This window comes from Poromitra crassiceps (assembly GCF_964638095.1).
Source record: "Poromitra crassiceps genome assembly, chromosome: 8".
In the NCBI taxonomy this organism is placed as follows: Eukaryota; Metazoa; Chordata; class Actinopteri; order Beryciformes; family Melamphaidae; genus Poromitra; species Poromitra crassiceps.
In genome coordinates this window covers 45,528,437-45,536,349 of record NC_139629.1, presented here as the reverse complement: position 1 = coordinate 45,536,349, position 7,913 = coordinate 45,528,437, and the positions used below count along the sequence as shown (strand labels likewise).

The 7,913-nt window shown below is 48.4% G+C and overlaps 1 pseudogene across 1 annotated transcript in view; it reads right to left on the bottom strand.

The window, feature by feature from the left end:
- LOC310780760 (voltage-dependent calcium channel subunit alpha-2/delta-3-like) overlaps positions 1-7,913 on the bottom strand; it is a 140,394-nt pseudogene that overhangs the window by 48,124 nt on the left and 84,357 nt on the right. Inside the window, exons 10-11 of the transcript in view lie at positions 1,074-1,145; positions 609-689 (exon numbers count right to left, since the gene is read on the bottom strand). The product of the transcript in view is annotated as a voltage-dependent calcium channel subunit alpha-2/delta-3-like (transcript). The remainder of the gene's footprint in view (positions 1-608; positions 690-1,073; positions 1,146-7,913) is intronic.

The following is a 7,913-nucleotide window of genomic DNA, read 5'->3' as shown; positions in this document are numbered from 1 at the left end:
TTCTGATGATACACTGTGTGATGGTGTGAGTGGTACCTTATATTCTGATGATACACTGTGTGATGGTATGTGAGTGGTACCTTATATTCTGATGATACACTGTGTGATGGTATGAGAGTGGTACCTTATATTCTGATGATACACTGTGTGATGGTATGTGAGTGGTACCTTATATTCTGATGATACACTGTGTGATGGTATGAGAGTGGTACCTTATATTCTGATGATACACTGTGTGATGGTATGAGAGTGGTACCTTATATTCTGATGATACACTGTGTGATGGTGTGAGAGTGGTACCTTATATTCTGATGATACACTGTGTGATGGTGTGAGAGTGGTACCTTATATTCTGATGATACACTGTGTGATGGTGTGAGAGTGGTACCTTATATTCTGATGATACACTGTGTGATGGTATGAGAGTGGTACCTTATATTCTGATGATACACTGTGTGATGGTGTGAGAGTGGTACCTTATATTCTGATGATACACTGTGTGATGGTGTGTGAGTGGTACCTTATATTCTGATGATACACTGTGTGATGGTGTGAGAGTGGTACCTTATATTCTGATGATACACTGTGTGATGGTGTGAGAGTGGTACCTTATATTTGGGGATGGTCTTGAGCAGCTCCGAGACAGGAACATCTGTCCCGACTACCCCGAGCAGGATACCACGGTTCCTCTGGAAACACACACGACGTTCATATTTGTAGGAAGGTTACTTACAGTATGTAATATAATTGACCGTTTACCAACTAAAAAAAATGCAATCTATCGTGTAAAACATTCGATTACTGATGCTGACAGATCGATGTATGATATGAAGTTACAGCAATCTATTCTAATTTACAGATCAAATACAACCATAATTAACCATTATTTCAAATTGAAGCCTATTGGCTCATAATCAAATCCCTTCTGACAAGTCATTAGAGTTTGGTAATTGTCCTGCAAGATGGTTGGGGAAAATAAGTTGGTGAAGAGTGATATTGTTTCTCGAGCATTGTGTTCATTATGTGTGTGTGTGTGTGTGTGTGTGTGTGTGTGTGTGTGTGTGTGTACTTACGGTCTCATTCTTAGTACTGAACACTGGCATGGCCACTGTGGTCATCAGAATTGGACCCTTACCATCCTCCAACTGAGCCAATGATGAGAGAGAGAGAGAGAGAGAGAGAGAGAGAGAGAGAGAGAGAGAGACAGAGAGAGAGAGACAGACAGACAGAGAGACAGACAGAGAGAGGGAGACAGAGAGAGAGACAGACAGACAGAGAGAGACAGACAGAGAGAGAGAGAGGAGGGAGAAAACAGAGGCTTATGGTGAAACATAGTATTGATACAATTACAGTACAACAGAAACATAACTGTTGATATGATATCATGCACATCATAGTACCAACCCACGTAGTGAGACTGGTGAGTGTTCATCTCCAGCCTGCATAAGACAACATACATTGCTCAACTACTCGTTAACCTGATCAGGATTCTGCAGCAGACCCAATCTGGGCACCCAGAGAGTCTATCAGTCTATCAGTCTATTTTTATTTCTCTCTCTAACCTCTGGGGGCAGCCTTGTTTCAATGCTGTGTAACAGGAACTCGAGGGGCTCCGCCGGCAGCGGAAGATTCCCTTTCCGCTCCCTGCGTGTCGCTCTCAAATCCCTGCGTCGCTATGAAACAACAACAACATCGCTAGCTCGTTGCTAGTAGCAAGTAGCAACTTGCTACACGCTGAACATGGTACGTTTTGACTACGCACCGGTCACGTTCACTTCCATTTTTATCGGGTAAAGATTGGAGCAGACCTAGACCTATTACAGTATCTTCTTTAGGGGACCTAGAAAACTTCCCCTACATGTTTTATTCATGTTCATTCAATTCTAAAATTCTAAATTAAGTTCTTTAAATGTGTTCAATCACAGCCTGCCTTTGATCTGTAGCAGAATAAGCTGATCCAAAGCGCTTCTAGTTTTGGGTACATCTTCCCTAAGACTGCCGGAATAATGATGATATTTATCTTTCCAGAGGCTGTCTGTATCTGGAGATGATCTCCATTAGAGATGATACTGCTGTGGGTAGACGAGAGGAAGGCTGCCTCTGGCCAAAGTGCTCTGCTCTTGTCCACTCAGATATGTCAAAACTCAAATGTCACTCGTTCACCCAGTTTGTGGTCAAGTCACCAGAAAATATAGGGGGCATAAAGAGCAATGTAATGGTATTAATTTGCATAGACAGGAAAAGGGCACAAGCTAATTCCTTGTCAACTCAAAAGTATCCCACAGAAATGTGTTATGATCTGTGTTTCTCCTACGGGAATCCACACAACTCCATTCTATGGACAAAGAGTGTTAAGTGGAATAAAAGACTGAATTCTTGTCCAAGATTAGGACAACGCTGAATGCTGCTGTGAATGATCGCCCCTTTAAAGCAATCCTCTAGATCAGTGGTTCTCAAATGGGGGTCCGGGGACCCCCAGGGGTCCTTAAGGGGGTTCCATGGGGTCCCCAGCCAAAAGGGGGGTACTTTATCTTCGCTATAATTCCATTCATAAGTAACACAATGACTATTTTGGTCATGGGTTTTGATGGAGAATGAAATTCCAGAGCCAAAAGGTAAACAGTGAACCACTTGAAGGAAAACCAGTTGTAATGAAATGATGGAGCCAGGAGTCAGAAGAAGTCGTCTGATATGATGTATTGAACATAGATCTTGGCCAAGAGATGCACTCTTGTATATTCACGGATGGATACACAGGCTTACATACATTGAACAGAAAGTCAAAGACACTTATAGGACACACATCAGATAACATGTCTTGACGCACATCAGATTACATGACATGACGCACATCAGATTGTCTTGACGCACACTGGAAGGCCATTCAGTAGACTCAATCTATCTGTTATTCTGGCCCTGCAAAGAGAGCACTGTGGCAAGGTGACAGGGCACAGTGTGCGATCGAGAGGAGCTGCAAATGTATGGTACAAGTTATCTAAATATGACGTCTATCTGTGTATGTACACAGGTCATCTAACTATGAAATATGTCTGTGTCATAACTATATGTAACTAAAATGGAAATGTATATGAATATATTAATAACTAGTGATTGTCCAAATAAAGGCTAATGTGATGTAAATTTTCTCCATCAGGTTTTATACACTTTCTGTAATAAAACATCTAAAAGCATCAATCTTATTATCCTATGGGGGACCGTGGGACAACATCCTATCAAATGGGGGTCCGTGGTCTAATTTTTGTCAGTTTAGGGGTCCTTCATGTGAAAAAACTTGAGAACCACTGCTCTAGACCCGAACAGAACATGTCTCCTTCCCACCATCACCTCTCTCCTCCACCCTCCCCTCTCTCCCCCACTCCCTCCCCTCTCTCCTCCACCCTCACCTCTCTCCTCCACCCTCACCTCTCTCCTCCACCCTCACCTCTCTCCTCCACCCTCCCCTCTCTCCTCCACCCTCCCCTCTCTCCCCCACCCTCCCCTCTCTCCTCCACCCTCCCCTCTCTCCCCCACTCCCTCCCCTCTCTCCTCCACCCTCACCTCTCTCCTCCACCCTCACCTCTCTCCTCCACCCTCACCTCTCTCCTCCACCCTCACCTCTCTCCTCCACCCTCACCTCTCTCCTCCACCCTCACCTCTCTCCCCCACCCTCCCCTCTCTCCCCCAGCAGTAATAACAGGTAATGACAGAAAACTGCCAACATCCATTCTGTCTCCCTAAGAGACGGAGGACAGAGGAATGGCCGACCTGAGCTTTTACACGGCTGGTAAAAAGCAATCCAGGGTGACGTCTTGGACATCAAAGGGAGGGAAAAAGCACATCTAAGTACAGCCGCTGTAACAATGGACGGTCCTGCTGCTGGAGGACGGGATCGATGAAAAGGACGAAAGGAACACAGCCTCCTCTAAAAATACACAAGTCTATTTCCAAGCTCAGGCCTATTGGATCATATATCACCTGTCTGTAAATGTATGGATGGACCTTTATTGTGTGTCGATATCAGCTGTTGTTGTACTGATTGCACTTGAACACTAAACTAAGATGCAATGTATTTGTTGTGTGTGTGTGTGTGTGTGTGTGTGTGGGGGGGGCGAAAATCAGGAAGCTCTATAGGAATTATTAACAGGCAGTACTAGAGCTCAATGGAGAAAGGAAGCCAGTACCTGCATCTGATGCAAGCAAAGCTGACCTCTGACCTTTGCTGAACTAAGGGGCCATTCAGTCCAAAAGCGTTTTTGGAGCTGCCAGCGTCTTTCTGCAATTCATTCTCTATGTAAGGACGCGCTAGACGTGCTCCTCTTTTAATGAACGCACCTGGCGTTTCAGCGCTGGTGGCGTCTGTTGTTTTTGGAGGAGCGATGTGGGCGTTTTTAAGCTGGAAAAAGTTGAACATTAGAGGAAAAGCGCGCTGCTCGTCATTTTCACTCTTCCTACCTTTTCTCCTCCCGAGGGATCCTCCAACCTCCGCTGCTGCCAGAATTGGCAATAATCTGGCTTTCATGTTGACAGTGAACAACATCAAACAGACAAAACCAGCTGGCTACCGTCCGTGTGGTCGTTGTGTTCTGATCTGTACTGCACGCGACTGCAGGTGAAAACAAAACGGAGCAGAAAAAAACCGCTCCGTGCGCTGTGTTTTGTGCACAATGGAAGCGCTCTCAACATGATTTTCATATCGTTTTGACTGAAAAAAAAACTCTTTAACAACCCACAGAATGTGAAAAGTTCATATACCTCTGCCTTTCCTGGCAAAACATGTGCTTCTACAAGCCGTTTTGATTTGGCTCCTTGTGATGTCACAACGGGATTTTGCATAATGTGCAATTTGGTTTGACCTGTTCTGTCACCGATGTTTCTTCTACAAGGAGCTGCCATTGTTGCTTTTATCTGCACCCTCCCCTCTCACTCAGGTGATTGGCCACTCGGAGTGGCCAATCAGAGCAGTGCCTCATTATCATGGCATCCCCGCGCGCCCATTCAGAACAGCACATAGTTAATGAGAGGAGAGGCCCCACAGAGCCTGGATTTGTGTGTGTGTGTGTGTGTGTGTGTACGTGTGTGTCTGTGTAAGTGTGTGTTTTGCAACATAATTCATAACCTTATTTTAAAGAGCAGTGAGAAAAGTTCTAAACCTCTAGAAAGAGCAGACAGTATAGTCGTATTGTGCTCCATCATCCTAACCCAGGTGAGGAACGGGGTGCTTCCTTGAACCCTAAATGAGTGTCCTTCAGCGTCAGCCATGCCCCGCCTCCCCGGGGGAGCGCTCTGAACCACCATAACAGGTCTGGCAAAAGAATCTCCAGTTACATTTTTCACACATAACCCGCAACCTCGACTCCAAGGTCACAGAACCCCGACACATTTTGGGCCGAATGTTGGGCATCAGCACCGCCTCCTCGGCTTTATCGGCGCCAGTCAGTCAGCGCAAATGAGGTGTGTAAGTCCTTTACGCAGCTGTGGGTCAGCCAATGAAAAAGGTCCCCGCTGGGCTGTGATACAGACACTCCCCCTCTGACACACACGCACACGCACACGCACACACACACACACACACACACACACACACACACACACACACACACACACACACACACACACACACACACACACAAACCCCTTAGGGCTCAGCTACAAGGGACCGCACACACACCCCTGCCCTCTGCTTGGTGTCTCCCAGGACACCTGGTAATCTGGGCGGCTGTGACGAATGGCGCGCCGGTGGCCCGAAGCGACCCCCCCCCCCCCGTTCCCTTGGCGACGAGGCTTAATGATGATTTGGCTGTGAGCGCCTCCTGCAGGGGGAGAGTCAAAATATAGCTCCTGCGAGGAGCAGAGCTGGCACGGAGCCAGCAGCACACTCCACACACTGCAGTGCCGTTTTTAGGATTATACCTCCACGGACCTCTCGATGACCCCCTGATCACTGTGAGCTAATTCTGCTCTTCAATCTTGGAAATGATGTTTCATCTGTGGTGACAATATGGTTTTGAATATAGCTCACTGCTTTAAGTTCACCATGAGAAGGTCATCAAGTTCAGCCAGCTTCTCCTGGAGCTCAGCAGCCTCTCACTTCCCCTGCTGCACCCATGGCTGCACCGCCTCCACCTTCTCTGAGAGACTCAAGTGCTCCAGCAAGATCTTCCTCTCTCACCACCATGTCCTGTCTCACACCCATGTCCTGTCTCACCCCCATGTCCTCTCTCACCCCCATGTCCTCTCTTATGCCCATGTCCTCTCTCACCCCCATGTCCTGTCTCACCCCCATGTCCTCTCTTATGCCCATGTCCTCTCTTATGCCCATGTTCTCTCTCACCCCATGTCCTGTCTCAACCCCATGTCCTCTCTCACCCCCATGTCCTCTCTCACCCCCATGGCCTCTCCTGTCTCACCCCATGTCCTCTCCTCTCTCACCCCCATGTCATCTCTTATGCCCATGTCCTCTCTCACCCCCATGTCCTCTCCTGTCTCACCCCCATGTCCTCTCTTATGCCCATGTCCCCTCTTATGCCCATGTCCTCTCTCACCCCCATGTCCTCTCTTATGCCCATGTCCTCTCCTCTCTCAGCCCCATGTCCTCTCTCACCCTCATGTCCTCTCCTCTCTCAGCCCCATGTCCTCTCCTGTCTCACCCCCATGTCCTGTCTCACCCCCATGTCCTCTCTCACCCCCATGAATTCTCCTGTCTCATCCCCATGTCCTCTCCTGTCTCACCCCCATGTCATCTCTCACCCCCATGTCCTCTCCTGTCTCACCCCCATGTCATCTCTCACCCCCATGTCCTCTCTTACGCGCATGTCCTCTCCCACCCCCATGTCCTCTCTCACCCCCATGTCCTCTCCTCTCTCACCCCCATGTCCTCGCCTGTCTCACCCCCATGTCGTCTCCTTTGCCCTCTCTCCCCAACTTTCCCCATCGTTCTTCTTCAAATCTCCTCCACTCTTTCTCCCCTGCATCACTCCTCCTCCCCTCCCCTCCCCTCCTCCCCCACACACATTTCCCTCTCACCCCACATCGTCCCTGAGCACCAGTGTCAGTTCATCCGACAGAGTGGGAAACAAAGCCAAATGAGGCAGAGAATGATGGATGAAGCCGGTGAGACGGAGGAGAGGAGGGAGAGGAGAGGAGGGAGAGGAGAGGAGGGAGAGGAGAGGAGGGAGAGGGGAACCAGCAGAGGAAGACAAGAACACCAGTGGAGGAGAGAGAGAGAGAGACAGAGAGAGAGAGAGGTGAAAAAGTGAAACAGCGGAAAGGAGAGATGTCGCAGGGAAGAAAGAACAACCAAAAGTAACGGAGGAAGAGGAGGAGGAGGAGGAGGAGGAGGAGGAGAAGGAGAAGAAGGAGGAGGAGGAGGAGAAGGAGGAGGAGGAGAGAAAGATGGGAGGAAGGGGGGAGTCAGAGGGAGGTGGCACACCCAGAGGAGTGAAGACATATCAGCCTGGGATCTGGGAAGCTGATACACATCAGCCCTGCAACACAAATCCCTGATGCTCATCACTTCCTTACACTGAGCCAATCCCTGGAGGTGTACTAACTCCTTATCACATTCTGCTATTACCACCATGCTGCGTGTGTGTGTGTGTGTGTGTGTGTGTGTGTGTGTGTGTGTGTGTGTGTGTGTGTGTGTATGTGTGTGTGTGTACGTGTGTGTGTGTGTGTGTGTGTGTGTGTGTGTGTGTGTGTGTGTATGTGTGTGTGTGTACGTGTGTGTGTGTGTGTGTGTGTGTGTGTGTGTGTGTGTGTGTGTGTGTGTGTGTGTATGTGTGTGTGTGTACGTGTGTGTGTGTGTGTGTGTGTGTGTTAGCACGTCTCTGCCTGTCTTACTTTCCGAGGTGTCTTGTGTGTATTTGTGCGTGCAGCACCCAGTCCAGAGTTGTGCTGGCTTGACTCTGCGGAAT